A 17,120-nucleotide genomic window follows, 5' to 3' on the forward strand; every position below is an offset into this window, starting at 1 on the left:
TGCCACACATATCCCATGAATCCAGGAAGTATAGATCCTGCTTGGATAGGGGTGTGGTTTGGGGACAGCCCTTGTGCCCCAGGCATTCTCTACTGGGACAGCATGGTGGGTAGGTGATGGTCACTGCTATGGAGCTCAGGATGGGATGTGACTTGTCAATTTCCTTTTTACAATGTGCACCCAGAGTGGGACATGACATTGCAGCGGAGCAGAATGACCCCTGGCTCCAGTGGTTCATATGGACATGGCCCTCTTGGCCCAGAACTCACCCCATTTCCAGAGCTTGCTAATTTTAGCCCACTATGCACCAGGCACTTTATCTACACCTCTTATCTAGTCCTCATGGCAGCCATGGACAGCAAGGTAGGTGTCTCCTTCATAGGGAAGCAAGGCCACTTGCTACACAATAGCCTCTGGCCACAGGTGTGGAGGGGTCTGCACCTTTCCTCCTCCCAACCTCAAAATGAGCACAATAGCACCTCCAGCCTCCTCGTGGGCTGGGCCCAGGCAATCACATCTGTGCCGATTCAAGTTCCTTCTGTCACCTCCTATTAAAGGGTCCTGCACCATGTCCCACTCCAAGGTGGGCTCTGTCTTACTGACCTGGGTGTGAGTGTGCAAGTGTGCGAGTGAGTGGTGTACAAGTGTGTAGGTGTGCAAGTGTGCAGGGGTGTGTGCAGTGGCACAGGTGTATGGTTATGCACAGGTATGGGTGGGTAGGTGTGCTGATATTGGATGTGGATGCATATGAGTGTGCCTGCATACATCTGTGCAAGTGTGTGTGTAGGTGTGTGTTTGTGTATGTACATGTGTGCAGGTGTTCATGTATGCACTTGTATGTCCTGGCACTGACCCCTCTTGGCCTTGACACTCGGAGTGAAGTTACCTGATCCTGTTGTGCCTTAGTTTCTCCACTCAGGACTGAGGTGAGGATCAGATGCATGGTGGTGTCAGCACCCTGCATGAGCATCCATCTGTGATGCTATCTGAGGTCAGGACAGAAGAGTTTTGGGCCAGGGACCAGATCTCACCTCTCTCCTGCGCTTGCTCACTCTGCCTGTTAGGAGAGTCCCTGCCTTTTGTCCCAATCTACCTGCATATGACACTGAGGTGAGGCAGGTGGATCTCAGGAGTCTCTGCAGGACACAGCCTGTTGCCCTCTGCCCGGGGCCCCAGTGTGGGTGAGAGGGATGTGACAGCTTTGAGACCCATCAAGTCACATGTCTCCAAGAAGGGCTTCATGTGGACAAGGTTGGACAATTATGCCTATTTCATTAAGTGCCACTTAATTATTAAAAAAATTAACGAGCCTTTACAACTACGTGAGATATGTCTGATTACATAGGCACTTGAAGTCAATACATGTCTTTAGAGAGCCAATTACTGCTTAATTAAGAAGTGCTGTTGATGAGGTGGCCCACTCCTTATGATTAGATGCCCAGAGATGGTCAGCGCTGTGGCAGCAGTGTGGATGGCTACACTGGGCATGGTGGCTGCCCTGCCTGGGCCCCTCCTGAATATCCTCTGGGACTCCACATGCTGGGGGGACTTCCCATCCTGGCTCTGTTTCCACACTGAGGGTCATTTGACCTGGATGTCCTGCCTGCCTTAAAACCTTCTCAGATTTGGCCAGAACAACAGTTTTTCATCTTTGTGCTCTTTCTCACAATTGTTTTTCCTGACCTCCTCCTCCCTGGGGTGCTCTGCCCCCCACCCAGCATGCGTGCAGCCATGTCACCAGTGTCCTGTGGGACAACCACAGACTGGCCTATGCCAGGGTTAGCTGTGTTCATTTCTCCAGGGGGAACATGTCACTCTGGAACAGAGATGCCTGGGACCAGGCAGTGTCTCTAGCAGCTCTGGACCCACTCTGGACCTCTGTCTTTCTAGCTCAGAGTGGGAGGAGAACCTGCAGAGGTTCAGGCAGTAGAGGAAGCAGAGGTCCTGCCTGGCACCTGGCCCTGTCACCTGCACAGACATGACATGTGGTCAGGGGCCCTGGGCACCCTGGTCTATGGGGTACAGGATACACCCCGGAGGGCACAGTGCTGCTGGGTCTCAATGGCACTCTCTCTCCCCTGGGTTCCGTCAGGGGACGGCATGGGGCTGTCTCAGGTATCTCTGTAATTTGTCTGTAAAAGGTGCTGGTGTGCACACAGGATGAGGGTGGAGGGAGGAGGGAGGTATGAGAAGCAGCAGCTGGAGATGGAGGTGAATCAATGGAATAATTGAAACCTTTCCCCCAGTGCTGGAATAGCTGGATCCTGGTCTCCTCTGTATCTAAGCAGTTTATGGAGGTGAGAGTTACACACGAGGAAATGCAACATCACAAGTGCCAAGGTGATGGATTTTAACAAGTAAATTCACAGCCACCTGCCTGCACCGGGTACCTGAGGCCTCAGGGCCAATGTCACCTTCTACTCCAATGTTCTACAGTCCCAAACTTGGCATCCCCTGGTCCCAAGCCTGGGCCTCTCTGGTTCTCAGTTCTTGGTCAATGAAATGATAAAAAGTAATAACAATAGCACTTATGATGTGCCTATTATCATTGCCTATGCACACACCAACTTTAACCCTGTCAAGGGCCAATTGGAGAAACTGAGGCAGAGAGCCTATTAACTGGCCCAAGGTCACACAGCTGGCAAATGCAGGGCTTGGATTCAATCTCTGAAATCAATCTCTAGCCTGTGCTATGAAAATAATGGGGTGGCTCAGCACATTTCCAGAGTCCTCTCAGCTGTGTGATCCCTGAAGCTATGCTTCTGAGAGCTAGACTAAGCCTCATTCATTCATTCTCCAAGACATGAGCATGATCGAGACCTCAGATGCCATGTTTTGGGCAATGGTGGTATTGTATGGCATCTTTCGGAGTGGAAACAATGGAAATGAGACCAAGCAAGTGCACATTTGCACAGGTGGTGTTTTATTGGAGCGGGACTTCAGCTGAAGGGAATCAGCACTGATCTTGATTGATAGGGACCAGCTGCTTTAGAGCAAAGGGAACAGCAAGTTTCTACTGATTCCCTGGCCTGGGGTGGGTTAAAGTCCAGTAAGTCTCCACTGGGCAGGGCCCAATTCCAGAAGATGTAATCTCTTATGCAAGACTTGGACCAGCGGGTGATCATAGCTAACTTGTCCTGGGAATTGGCTGAGTTATTCTTGTAGCTGGAGCCATTGTCCTGGGCAAACATACCAGCTTTGTGGTTCAATCAGGGTCTTATGATAGGGCTGCTAGGAAAGTACAAGGGTGGGATAGGAAATGAGAGAAGAGTGAAAGACAAAGAAAACACAGATCAGCTCCAATGAGCAATCATATGTATACATACAGAACAGAGGGGACTCTGACCCAAAGGTTAAGGCATCAGAGAGAGCGGAAACAACAGGAAGACACAGATGCCATGCCTCTTCACACTGTTCCAGACATCTTTCAGACATGTGAGGATCAAGGGAAGAGTCAGTGTTCTCAGCAGAAGTGGGCTTCAGGTCCTCCAAAGTAACCTTGGCAACTGTTATCATAGTGTACACATTAGAGATATTATCTACAGCAAAGCTAGTGGGATGCTAATAATGTACTACCCAGCTGTGTGACTTCCACAGTTAGTGCTCTTTCAAGTCAACTAAGAGCAAATGAGGCTAGAGGGTTTACTTAGATTTTTTTCTCGGTAACAATTCCCTCAACTTCTGTAAACAATTCTGCTTCTGTGGGTTTATCAGGGCCTCATGAGGGGTCTGTTGGAAAAGCCCAAAGGCAGAGAAGCTACACACCATACTTCCAAGGGGAACAGTTTATTGCACTCAGGAGCTGGTTTGTTGTCCCAGGCTTCTGTGCTGCCTCGGTGGTCCCTGACCATTCCAAGTAGCATGGTCGTCCCATTGGACAGGAACTTTGCCCTGACACATAGCAGTAGCTGAGTCACTGTTAACCATTCACCCCTGGTGCTTGGCTTCAGTGTCACTGTTGGTATGGACCCCTTCCTTCCACCTTCAGGCTGCCTCTACAGACCTTAGTGACTACTCAGTGATGTGACTCAGATCTCTACTGAGGACCCTTACCCTGCTGTGCTCACTAGTGTAGCTGGGGCTATCCCTTTACAGTTGCACCTGGACAAGGGCCTATTGGGAGGCATCCTGCAGGTCACCCAGACTCCACAGACACCATCACCATGCACAGCAGCCCCACCTCCACCTGCTGAGAAGGCTCTGTTGCCCCTGCCAAGATGGGGCTCCCTCTCTTGTCTGATGATCCCCCACTAAGGAGTCCCAAGTTCCCAGGCAGGAGTGGGGTTTATAACTCTTTGGGATACATTTTGTGCCTGCTGGTGTGGCCCCATCTGGGGACCAGGACCTCTTTCTCTACAGAGCCCAGAATTGTAGGGACAAAACGCACAAATCCTTTAGGGTCCTGTAGGGAGCAGTGGGAAGCAGCTGCCCCTCTCTCGCCTGGATCCTAGGTGTCATCCTATTCAATGTCCATTGCACAGGAGTCTGACTCAGTGCACGTGCTGTACCTGGGGCAGCACCCTACCCCGTGCTGCCTCCCGCCATGAGGGCAAGTCCTCCCCCAGGCAGCTGCCTTGCCCCTTTGGCTGGAGATTCTGCGTGGTATGCATGTGTTGTGGCTGAAGGAACATATGGCCATGGCCTACCCTCACCTCCTTTTCTGTCAAGTGGTTTCCTGATCTGATCTGATGGAAAAAGGGGAGTCTGAACGAGGGTTGAGGGGCAAACCTCAGGACCCTTAGGCTGTGGGTAGAGACAGGGTGTGGGAAAGACAAGCCCACTTCTAGAGCCTCTGCTTGGGAGAATGAACCACTGGTCTGCCTGGGATGGAGGGGCCCCAGTGCAGCTGCTTAACTGCAGCTGGTTTTCTTGAGAAGGGCCCCAGTGCCAGCTCCACTCCGGCCTGTTTTGCTGGCATGGAGAGGGTACACTGCAGGGCCTCTACCTCTGCCTTTGTTCACTTCATTCACTTGCCCAACAAGTTAGCTGGATGGTCAGTGACAGAGCTGGTCAGCAATGCCTGCCCACTCCATTAAGTCCAGTTTGTTGTTTAGAGCATCTTCATGATGGACACATCCTGCTGGACATGGGCATATAGCACAAACATCATCAGATTCATGCCCGTCTCCATTCTGCCACCCCAGACCTCTACCCAGACCTCCTGGTCCTCAGCTCTCCAGTCTTTTCCCTTCCAGGCTCCTGACCAGCCAACTAGAATGCTTAAGTGTCTGTGCCCAAGTGTCTGTGTGCCTCTAACCTCAGGCCACTTGGTTTTCCTCACAAAGTGGAGGGACAGTTGTACTGCCCAGTGCTTTCCCTACTGGGTGACCTTACCTTGCCACCTTCTTTCAAAGTCATCCCAAGAAGGCTGTGGTGTGGCTTGTATTCACACACCAAGCTACCCATCCAGTTTCTTTCTCCTTCAGTTGAGCCAACAGGAGTCTTTAGGCGACCACAGGTGTGAGCAAGCTGGATGCAGGTGCATCAGTGGTGGAGCCATGGGGCCTGGGGCTTCCTGCTATGTACCTGGCCATGGCCTCTGCCTTCTGGGATTTCCCTAAGCATACCTATTTCTGCTGAGGATGGTTTGTTATTGGACTGTAACCTTCTGGCTCCGTGGGCCTGCATCTTCCATGGATCCAAACATGCTACTAGGCATCCTTGCTGCAATTCCCACCTCCAAATATACACCAAGTGTCTGTTCACCCTGAGGCTCATGTGTCCAGCTGTGAGTTCTGTGGGAGCCGTCTCCTGCTCTGCAGGGCTCACATGACCCTTGGCCATGAATCTGGGTGCCTTGATTTCTGGTTTAATTGCATTATGATCTGAGAATATTCTCTGTATGATGTCTCTTCATTTCAATCAGTAAAGGTGTGTTTTATGGCTCAGTCTGCTGTCTGTCTTGGTGAGTGTTCTGTGCCCTAAGAAGAGAGTGGGTCCTGCAGAGTTGATGGAGTGTTCTATCAATGTCAATTAGGTCTGGTCTGATGATGGCATCATTTCATCTCATATGTTCTCACTGACTTTGTGTCTACTTGTTCTATCAATTATAGGCAGAGGAGCGTTGACATCTCCAGCTGAATTATGGATTTCCCCCTCAGTTCCCTCTGCTTCAGCTGCCCATATTTAAGGTTTGCTGCAAGGCATGTACACCTGTGCCTGGACTGCTCTGGCAATAGGTAACATCCCTCTGTCTCTGGTTCTTTGCTGGCAACTCTACTTTGATGCTAATGAGCTCCTTCCTTTTAATGAGTGCTGGCCTGGTGTCTGCCTCTACTCTTCTTCTGAGGTAGATCTTTATATTTTACAGGCAGAATATAATTGGTTCTTGGCTCTTAAGATCCAACCTGACAATCTTTGTGTTTTAACTCTGGGTTTAGACATTGCAGTTAAAGTGACTATGAGATAGTTGGATTAAAATCTGCCATCTTATTAGCTGTTTCCTTTTTGTTTCACTTGTACTTTGTTTTCCCCCTCTTTAGACTTTTCTGAGTTTAACTGAACATTTTTATGATTCCATTTTATCCTCTTAATTGACTTATTTTCCAATCCTGGTCTCTCCTCTCTCTTCTCTCTCCCCTGTCGTCTCTCTCCTCTCTCCTTCCCCCCTCCCTCTGAATATTAAAGAGATTAGATTGAATCCAGGGGTTTCATACTGAGCCTACATCTTGAGGCTGTTTTTATTTTGAGACAAAGTCTTGCTAAGTCTCTAAGTTGCCCAGGCTGGGCTCAAATTTGTGATTCACTTGCGTCAGCCTCACAAAGTACTGGGATCACAGGTGTGTGTCATCCTCCTTGGCTTATTAATGTTTCTTTAAAAGTTACTAGTGCATGCCCTAATATTTACAACATACATCCTAAAGTGATCTGAGCCTACCTTGCAAACATCACAGGACTTCATAGGCAGCTTAAAGATCAGGTGACACTGTATTTCCATTACCCTTTTGCACTTTTTGTGCTGCTGATGCCCTGTATTTTACTTTTAAAATATATAAACATGTAAAACATTGTTAGCAATTTTCTTAGGTAGTTATCTTTTAGAGAAGGGGTCAGAAAACTGTGGCCAGCAGTCTGCTTTTGCAAATAAAACTTTATTGTCATGCCTGTTTGTGCTGTTATGGTGGAGCTGAGTGTGGAGTGGGTGATGACGATGTGATCTGGCCTGCAAATCTAACATCTCCACCATCTGCCTCTTGAAGGAAAAGCTGACTGACCTCTATTTTACATCATTTAAAACCAAGGAAAAATGAATTTTATTTTACTTTCACAGGGAGGGCAGGGGGATGGGGAAAACATAAGAACCAAGATATATCATGTACAAGTACAAATTCCCAATGATGAATGTCGTCATATTTTATACCTAAAATGTACCAATAAACTTAATTTAAAAAACAAAATAAAACTCAACACTCAATATAAAAAAACTTCATTTCCAGTGCTTTTTGTTTCTTCTGTTATCTACATCTTCTGAGATACCCTATACTCTTTCTGCCCAAAGAATTTATCGCATTTCTTGGAGATAGATCTGTTAGCAATGATTTTTCTTGAGTTTTGTTTGCAAGAAAGTTTAATCTATGCTTTTCAAACTCTATTAATTTTTATTATAAAACATTTCAAATCTGGTTAAAAATAGGGAGTGTAAATATTGACTCTCCATATAAATCATTCCTCACTGTTAACAATGATCGCCTCTGGGTCCATCTTCTCTTATCAATATCACCTACTCCATCTCACAGATCAAATGTCTTTCATAAAAATTTAATATATCTAAAAGATAATGACTGCTTAAAGACTCTAGAAAACTAGCAACATAAACATGAAAAATTTATAATATTTCCTTAATATTATCAAATATCCAGGCAAAGTTCAGATTTCTCCATTTGTTAGATAAAGGCTGGTTCTGTCTTTGATGTTTGTGCTGAAGATTTGAGGCTTGCAGCTTCTCTTCTTTTCATTGCTTCTAGGGTACCACTCCATTGGCTCCTCACACACACAGTTTCTCGAGAGAAGTCTGCTGTAATTCTTATCTCTGGTCCTCTGCAGAGAATGCATTTTTCCCCTCTGGCAAGTTTCAGGATTTTGGGGGGGGTACAGTGGTACCTCAGTTCACGAACTTAATTTGTTCCATGATTCTGGAAAAGATGCCCATGTTCGTTTTTGTGCAGGAAAGATGGCCACAGTCAAGCTGATCACTTGATTCAGAGTTCACAAACAAAAGCAAAATTTTGCCAAACACTTGTATTTGCAAACCAAATTGTTTACAAACAAGAGCGTTCATGAACTGAGGTACCACTATATTTAGATTTTTTGGTATTGAGAAATTTTAGAATATTGGTAGTGGCGGTGGGTGAACAGGTGGGTAGTTTATCTGGCTTCTGAACATCTTAAATCTGTGGTTTGTTGTCTTTCATTAAGGAAAAAATAATTCTTGGTCCTCCTTGCTTCAAATGTTTCTTTGTCCCCTTTCCTTTTACTTCCCCTCATGGAATTCCAATCATGCACATGCTGGCCCCTTTTACATTGTCCCATAGCTCATGGATGCTGTGTCCTGTTTCTTCCTCTCCATTTTGCTTTTTTTCTCTGTTTTTCAGTTTAAGTGATTTCTGTAGATATATTTTTCATGTCCACTTGTCTTTTCTTGGCTATGTCAAATTTACCAGTTAGTCCCTCAAAGGCATTCATGTGTGTAGCAACGTTTTCTATTTCTAGCATTTCTTCTGTGTGCTGAAATTATCCATCTGATTTTGCAGGTTGTATATACTTTTTCCATTAGAACTTTGAGCATATGAGTCATAGTTATCTTAAATACCTGAGTTAGAACATGCGGGTCTGGTTCTGACTATTTCTGTGTCCTTTAAGAATGGATTATGTGTCACTATTTTTTTTTTAGAAGCTGGACATATTGTTTAGGGTAGTGGATGCAAAGATGAATGTTTTCTGTGCTAGGAGATGAACACACCTTAGACTTCTGGTATGATGGGCTATGTCAATCTGATCAGAAACTGGACTGGCCATGAGGTTGTTGGTGATTGCTGGCTTCATGTATCCCAGTCTTCCAGTTCTTTCATGAGTGATACCCACTGATTCAGGGCACAGTTGATTTCCCTGGATTGTCTTCTCAGTGTCTGATCCCCACTCCTCCTGTCCACAACCCCAGCTTTGGACTACCCTTTCACAATGCACCTTGAGAGAACCTGCTTTCTCCATAGGTCCCAGATTTATCCCACTCTTACTGAATGCCATTTGCTTGGTGTGGAGGTGGGGAGAACCTCTTGGGCACTTTGATTAGCCCTCTCTCCGTGGCAGGCCCTGTGTCTGGGGCTTGGAGTGAGGTCCTCACAGAGCTCTTGCTCTTCCTCTGGCTCAGTTCTGGCCTCAGTGTGTGTCATGTGCTCCTGTACCATACAGGACTGGGGATTTTGATTCTTCTCCAGTGTGCCATTTTTGTGACCATTTCTCCTATGCATTAAAGGTTTTTTTCCCTGTAGGGGTTCAAGAGAGATGAATTTGAGTAGGTTTTCAGTGATGGCTGCTGTTGCCCTGTCCTATAAGGTCATGGGGGAGGATTTTCAGAAAAATCCCAAGGTATTTGATGGAGCTTGTGGGAGGAAATTCTGCAAGAAGGAGCAAACTCCCCACTCCTGCAGCCCCCAGGCTCACTCTCTCATGGCAGCCCACACTTGGTCTTTCACAGCTTATTAGAAAATTTAGCTCAGTGTCCTCATCTGCCCAGGGAAGCATTCTTGAGTTGTGCTTCTCCTGCAGTCACCTGCCTTTCCCCAGACTTCAGGGTATGGGGTGTCCCATGGTATCTGCTCTCTGGTAGCTTCAATCTAGGTCCCTGATTTGCAGTTTCCAGCTTTGTTTTTCATGAAGAATGGCAGTGATGTGCTTCCCCACTCTTGGCATCTCCGAACTGAAATCAAAAGTCCTAGGTGTGAGTCAATAGGGAAACAATCCAGAGGAGTGGGGAAACCAAAGTGAAAGCTAGTCTCTTGAGTGAAATGCAAGGCCTTGGAATAGGGGTTGAAGGGTCTTTTCAGGGACTGAGTTTGAGGTGCCAGAGTGGGAAGGATGTCCACTCTGTTGTGTCCCTTTGTGCTTTGCTATTAAAAAACAAATCACATGCATGTGCTGGCATAGATGCATACACACACATCTGAAGGAGTAGCCAGAGGCACAGGTGAATAAGGGAAGCCAAGCTGTGGTCACTAGATGAAGATGAGCTTTCAGAAAAAGTTATTGGGGGAGCTAGAGGAGCCTCAGACTGGTGCGTCTGCTCACCTAGGAGTTTCAAGGTCATGCCTTCTAAAAGGCAAGGTGCAGTTCAGGAAAGAACCTGTAGCTCTGATCTTCCAGCAGCATTAACAGGTGGTTCTCAGCTCAGCAGTTGGATAGTGAGTGTCACAGCAGGGTTGGCCGTGGTGGTATCCCAGTGTGGGTCCCCATGATGCCAATGATGTCATTATAACAAGCTGATAGGTTGGAAGGCTTCTGAAACTAAGGTGAATGCAATTGCTGGTTGCAGGATTTCTCAGGACCTTGCTTGGTACTCCACAGGGATGCTCATGCAAGGGTTGTCAGACCTGTCTGGCCTGACACCTTTCAGATTCACTATGAGGAAACTGATGAGGAGTGGAGATAGCATCTGTCTGTGTCTCCCAGATTAAGGCACCCTGGGTCGTAGTCTCCTCATCTCTCAGATGGGTTTAAAATGTCTCCTGTGGTGGCTATGGTAGGAGGCAGAATAGTGGTAGGTGGGAACCTAGGGCAAATCCAAGCCTGCACAGTCCCTGTCACTGCTCCAGGACCTGGATGCCTCTGGCCATGGGGGTAGAGTGGCAGCTTTGGTTTACCTGGCAGGATCCTTGACAAAGACCCACAGAGACTGACACTCTGCTGCTGCACTGGGACGGAAGGCCATGGTCCTCCCATGTGTCACCTGGGATGGTTCATTTTGGGGTCCTGTGTCCAGGGACCTATGGGTTTCTGGGCCACATTGGCTCATCAGTGCTGAGGAAGCAGGCTGTGGCTTTGTGCTCAGCCAAGAGTCAGTAGTGATAGCATCTGTAGCTCACACTGGCCCTCAGGAACAGGCAAGCCCTGTTCTCCATCACAGGGGTTCTGCTGGGCTGCTGACCACTGATATTCAGTGAGTGGTGGGGTCTGGTCCCATGCTGCCAGTCTCACTTACTGTGCCTCTGTCCCTGTAGTGCAGACACCATCTATCCGGGGCTGACCTTGGCTGGGCTGTGAGGGACCCAGATGATGTCAAGGAGAGTGCTAGGTCTCAGTGACCAGTTACCTCGGCTGCCTTCTCACTGCCCTTGGGGAGCAGCCCCATCTACCGGGGGGGAGGGAAGGGGAGGTTGGGAAAGCTGACACCTGAAATGTGCAGAGTGGCCTGGTGTGGGAGGACATCTGTGGGTAACAAGTATCCGAGGCCATGTGGGTCTTACAGGTGTGAACACGATCCTGCTAACAGGCACAGGCAGGACTCTGCTAACCTGTCCCTCTGTGAGCATTTTGCATACATGGACACTGCTGGAACCAGAGATGGACTCAGACTCAAGCTAGGTGTCAGCCTTCCCACATGTGTCAGGCCTATCCTCAGTCTGGGCACTCTTGGGCCAGTGGGGTCGGGCCTGGAGGCCTGGGGGGCATTGTCTCCAACCCTTATGAGAACCACAATAATTGATGGATATCTGAGGAGAAGCACTTTGAATCTCTACAAAGACCTTCCTTCTGAAAGTCAGGGTTCTTATTCCACATTCTCTAGTGACTCTGATGAAGCAATTGCCCCCTTTGGATTCTGGTGTGATTTTCCGTGCTCTTGTTCCTTCTGTGTCTGTTATAGGGAATCCCTCTGCCCTTATTTATTTATTTATTTAGCCACTTGTTTATGTCAGTGGATTAGATGGTTATTTTGTACTCACCTCTTCCTGTCTGTCTAGCTGTCTATCTGGCGCTACTCACTCTCTGGTCCTGGAAATGGTACAAGTGCAGCCTATATTTCCACTGCTCCCATCCTAGAGTCATTGGTTCTCTGGGGAGATTGATAATGGTTTTTAGAAGGTAAGACCTGGGTTCTGGGTGCTTTTTGCAATGGAATATCCCTGTTTCTGGGGCCTCTCAGTGGGCCGAACTGGGTATTACACACACACACACACACACACACACACACACACACACACTTGCACATTTCCATATTTAGCTATGTATTACACTATCTGTGTATGGATGACAATAAATATGGGTCCATACCACCACCTTTGTCTAAAGCCAGCCCTGGCAGATCTATGTTGTCATCTTCTTGCTTATCAGTAACTTTGGTTCCTAATGGTGAAAATCTGGCTCCCATTGTCTCCCTTTATTTCTGTATATGTTTGACTCTAGGACACATCTTGTTTCAGAGCCACTAGCCATATCCCTGTGAGAAGCGAGGGACCTCCTAGAGTGTTTATGGACAGTCTCCTCACCGTGAACCTCAAAGGAGCCAGTCAATCACTGAGTTCCCAGGTGACACAGGCTGCTGATTTTTCCACCTGCTTTTCTCAGTGAAGTTGTGTCACGCCTTTGTAATCTTGTTAGAGTCCTCTGTCACACAGAGCATTCCATTGTAGGGCTCCTGATACCACGGCTGAGTTTTTCAAATGTAGAAACCATCAAGTTCATGCCATGATGTATATTTCTACAGGCCTGCCAAACACACAGTCACATAGGCACCATCGTAGGCTCACAGAGCAATGCCATCGTCCAACTGTAGTGACCTGGGGGCTGCTTTAGAAACTCCTTTCCTCCCCAGTTCCTATCAGCCACAGATCTGCTTTTCACTCCTAGCTCTGTCTTTTGTAGAAGGCCACATAAAAGCATGTACACAGCCTTTGGGGTGTGACTGTTTCCCTTAGCAAACTCACTCCAGATCACCATTTGCCACCTGCACTACCCCTGAGGTGGCCAGTGATGTTGCATTGCTTGGGCACCCTGCAGTTTGCTACCACTCCACTACTGAAGAGTGCCTCATTTGTTTTCTCTGGGGTGATCATGAATGAAGATTTTTATGAACATTCATGTACACATTTGGTAAATACCTGGAATCTGGAGTGGGCTTGTTTGTTCTCATGTAGGTGCATGTATAACCTTAGTAGGAAGTGTTCCAAAAGAAGTACTCCATTTGCAGTAAGACCAGTCATGGACAGGAGCTCTTCTGGTCTGCGTGCTCTCCTGCACTTGGTGTTGCCTGGTGTATTTTGTTTTAAATTTTAGCCATTCGATTAGATATGTAGAGTTGTCTTATTGTATAGTTCTCTTTTTTTATTAATTGTATTGGTACATTTTAGGTATACAATACAATGACATTCATCACTGGAAATTTGCACCTTTACATAATCCATCTTGGTTCTTATTTTTTCCCCATTCCCCTGCCCTCCCTTATCTACAAAGGGAAAAGAAAGAAGAGAATGGAATTAATATGAGAAAAAGAAAAAATGTAGTTCTTAATTTGCATTTTCATAGTGACTAAGGGTCCTAAGCATCTTTTCATAACTTTCTTAGCAATCGGTATGACTTCTTTGGTGAAGTGCTGGTTCACATTTTCAGTCTTTACATTGGACTTTTCTCTTTATTGTTGAGCTTTATGAATTCTTTCTATATTCTGGATACTAGTTCTTTCATGGAGATATGATTTGAAGATATTTTCTCTCTGTGAGTTGTCTTTTCATTTTCTTGGAAGTGTCTTTGGCAGAGCAGAAGTTTTAAATGAATCAGTTTATCAAGTTTATGATTTGCTGTGAATCAGGAATACCCTCCCCCCACGCCACCCCAGCCAACTGGGAGGGACATCTCTACACCAGGTGGCTCCTGGCCCTGGCCCCTTCCCTCTGGCCCTCTTGAGTGGCACTTAACTCTAATTCTCGTAGGTTTTCTCAAGTTCACACACAGCTGTATTTGCTCCCAATCCTTGCTTCCTGGAGCTCTCTAGCTCTCTTTCTCTCTGCAACTTTTCCTGTACTGTGAACCCCTTTTCCCTTAGACTCTGTCTCCCCAACTAAAAGACTTCACCAGCTCTGCCTGGGTTCCCCTCCAGGCTGAGCAGGCTGAGAGGCTGATCAGTGACAGTGTGCACCTGGCTCACTCTGTCTCTTAGGCATCATTATCCCTTGTTCTCTGCTGCCCAGTAACTCAAAAACCACTTTTTGCCTATTTGTACTGTGGTGGGGTCCTTGTCCATTATTGTCCTGGGTGCCACATGTATGGAGTGTTCTATGGTTTGTAAAGCATTTCCACATGCATCATTCCTATTTACCATCACAAGGACACTGACACTGTCTTTCAGCTGTCAACTGTTTGGAGGAGAGGAGACTCCTGACCTAGGAGTTCAAAGGTCAGAGTCCATGGAGCAGGGCTGGGCTTTGGCTTCTGTCTGCAGGTCCGAGGTATCCCAGAGAGCCTCACTGACCATGCACAGGAAGCTGGTGAGAGGGAATGGGGCAGGAGCAACCAGGGAAGGCCCATGGCGAGTGGGATCCAAAGCAAGCACAATGGCCTTGGGATAAAGAAAAATCTAAGGGTCTACCATAGAGGGGGTAGGGGACCGACCAGAGACCTACAGTCAGGAGGCAGGACATTAGCTTGCTGGAAGCTCATGGCACTCAGGGTCTATCAAGGAACTGAAAGATGGCAGAGTTGGAAGAGCCACCCCAGCTCTACCCTCCCTCTCGCCTTAGTACAGGTAGGAAAACTGAGTCCTGGAAAATGGCTGCCTCCGTGAGTAGCAGTCAAGACCCTAAAACAGCCTCTAATAGTATTTTCACACCCACACTCCCTAACAGTATTTTCCTTTGCACTTATTTTTTCTTAACTTGCCCTCAGCTTCTGCATTTTTGTGCTATTAATATATAATTAGACACGGCTTTGGATTTCTTCCTTTATCTTCAGGGCACATGTTTATTTTAGACTCAAAAAATGGCAAGCAGGAAGAGAATGTTTGAACTGTAGGAGTACTCAGAGAGTTTAGCCATGGGGCTGAGGAATCATTAAGGCATAAAAATTTGGTGATGTGAAATAAAATGTGCAGGTTTCCATGGCTCAAAGGCAGTTGAAAAACTGCACCCAGACCATGGAGCCCACAGGCCTTTGTTCCTTGCAGTCTCTATCCTGAGGCATCCTAGGTTTCCTTGGTGGCCAGGACTGTGCCTCCTGTCTCAGCACCAGAGCAAAGACCTGAGTGCCAACCCCTTGCCATGCTCTGGTCTCTTTCCTCTTTCCTTACCCCAACTGTAGCAGAAACTGTGGGAGGTGCTTTAATTGGTAGAGTGCTGAAGCTGTATGAAACCATTCTTGAGAGCCTCATAGCATTGACATTTTCCAAGGACGCACGTCTCCTTTGCCACTGGGTTTCTTCCTCTTTCTCCAAGGTTCCTGCTCATGCATCCCTGCTTCCCTATATTTGTCATCTATGGGTGCCTTAATGTTGCATAACACCCCAAAAGCCCCGTGTTTCAAGCATGGGGCATGGGCTCCTCACAGTCTGTGCTGTGCTGGCTGTGACTGGAATCAGTGGGCTTTGTCCCAGGCGGCATGTGGTGGTCAGCTCCCTCTGTGGCCCTGTTCCAGAGAGGCAGATGCCCAGGGCATAATCTTCTACAGCTACTGTCAGAAGCCCAAGAGGCCACAGTGAACCATGCAAATACATCTAAAGCATCTCATACCCTGGGCACCCCCTTCCATCGGCCAGTGACACTGTAGGTTAAGTGTGAACCCCAGCTCTTCAGATGAATGGAGGGTAACCGGCTGGGGACAGTGACCCAATCTGCCCAGATCCCTGAAGCTGCTCTATCCCAGCACTACTAGACCCCAGCAACTGACCACAGCTTCTGTGTGAGGCTTCCCTCTCCATATGTATCTGTACACATCTCCCATTGGTTCTATTTCTTCAAGGAACCCTGTCTATTAACTCATCCACCCAGCAAGCCTCAATGATATGTCCTTGGCAGGACTGTCAGACGATATCCTTATCTGTACAGGAAGCTGGGGACAAAGTGATTTTTGAAAACTCAGTACATCATCAGCCCAACCAGCTGCAATTTACTCCTAAGGCAGGGTTGAGGTATGGACTAAAATACAGAAAGCCATGGAGAACAAAGTCAAGAGAAGGGCCCATATGACCTCTACCAAACCTTGATAAACGGGAACATTTTACCATATTACTTCAAACTTGTTTTTATATGATTTTTTTCTTTCTTTGTGTGTTTTTTTGGTACCAGAGATGGAACTCGGGAACTTGCACTTGGAAGGCAGGCAGCAGAACCACTGAGCTAAATTCCCGGCCCTTCAAACTTGTTTTTAAAGAGCTAAAGTATTGCAAATGCAGCAGAACTCCCTCCTGGATCCCCTGCCTGCTCCTTCTTGCCTTTGCTCTGCAGGAGGTGTGCATTCCTTTAGGTACCTTTAACTTAATGTAATACAAAGGATGCAGGTTGCATATAACTGCATGTACTATTTCCATGTAATATTGTTTTACAAGTTCAAAGTATCTTAAGTTTTAAATGCAGTATCATATTATATTCTTCCTTCAAAATTATACTTCTAGATTTTTCTAAGTGTAGTATTCAGCACTATTTCATGTAGTGTACCAGCTCTGTCATATTCTAGATCATGACAATGCCCGGCCGCCACAGTGAGGACATGTAGCGTCACTCCTCAGGACTCATCCTCCTCTCAGTGGCTATTTTGGTTGTTCTTACTTCTTGTTAATACAAATAGTCCTGGACTTCTGACGGGGCTACATCCTGATAGGCCCGTTGTAAATTGAAAATACTCCAAGTCAAAAATTAATCTGGTCTAATTGCCCTACCGCACACCCATCTTGGCAGCACAGCAAGCTGTAGAGTCTTTGCTGTTAATCACAACCATAGGGCTGGGAGTTGTGGCTTCTGTCATCGCTCAGCATCAAAATGGGGCATTGTACAGCATGTTGCTGGCCCAGGAAAAGATCAGAGTTCAAAATTCCACATATGAAGTGTGATTGAAATATACAGTGAATATTTAAAAATTTTAAAATATAGTAAAATGTGCATTGCCTCAAAATACTCCCTCTTGATCCAAACACTTATCCCACC

General features: G+C 46.9%; 1 long non-coding RNA gene across 12 annotated transcripts in view; it reads left to right on the forward strand.

Annotated features, from left to right (window-relative positions):
* The window catches only part of LOC110347314 (uncharacterized), a 376,012-nt gene that overhangs the window by 270,648 nt on the left and 88,244 nt on the right, over positions 1-17,120 (forward strand). For 11 of the 12 annotated variants that reach the window (XR_015441094.1, XR_015441090.1, XR_015441098.1 and 8 more), the window contains one exon: positions 1-17,120. This exon is cut by the window's left edge and continues 15,867 nt beyond it; it is cut by the window's right edge. The exons of the other annotated variant lie outside the window; for it this stretch is intronic. This is a non-coding gene — a long non-coding RNA (uncharacterized LOC110347314). 12 annotated transcript variants of the gene reach the window in all.

The sequence above is a fragment of the Heterocephalus glaber genome, unplaced genomic scaffold, assembly GCF_053883595.1.
Source record: "Heterocephalus glaber isolate CG9 unplaced genomic scaffold, H.glaber_assembly_v1.0 deba00000281, whole genome shotgun sequence".
Taxonomy (NCBI): Eukaryota; Metazoa; Chordata; class Mammalia; order Rodentia; family Bathyergidae; genus Heterocephalus; species Heterocephalus glaber.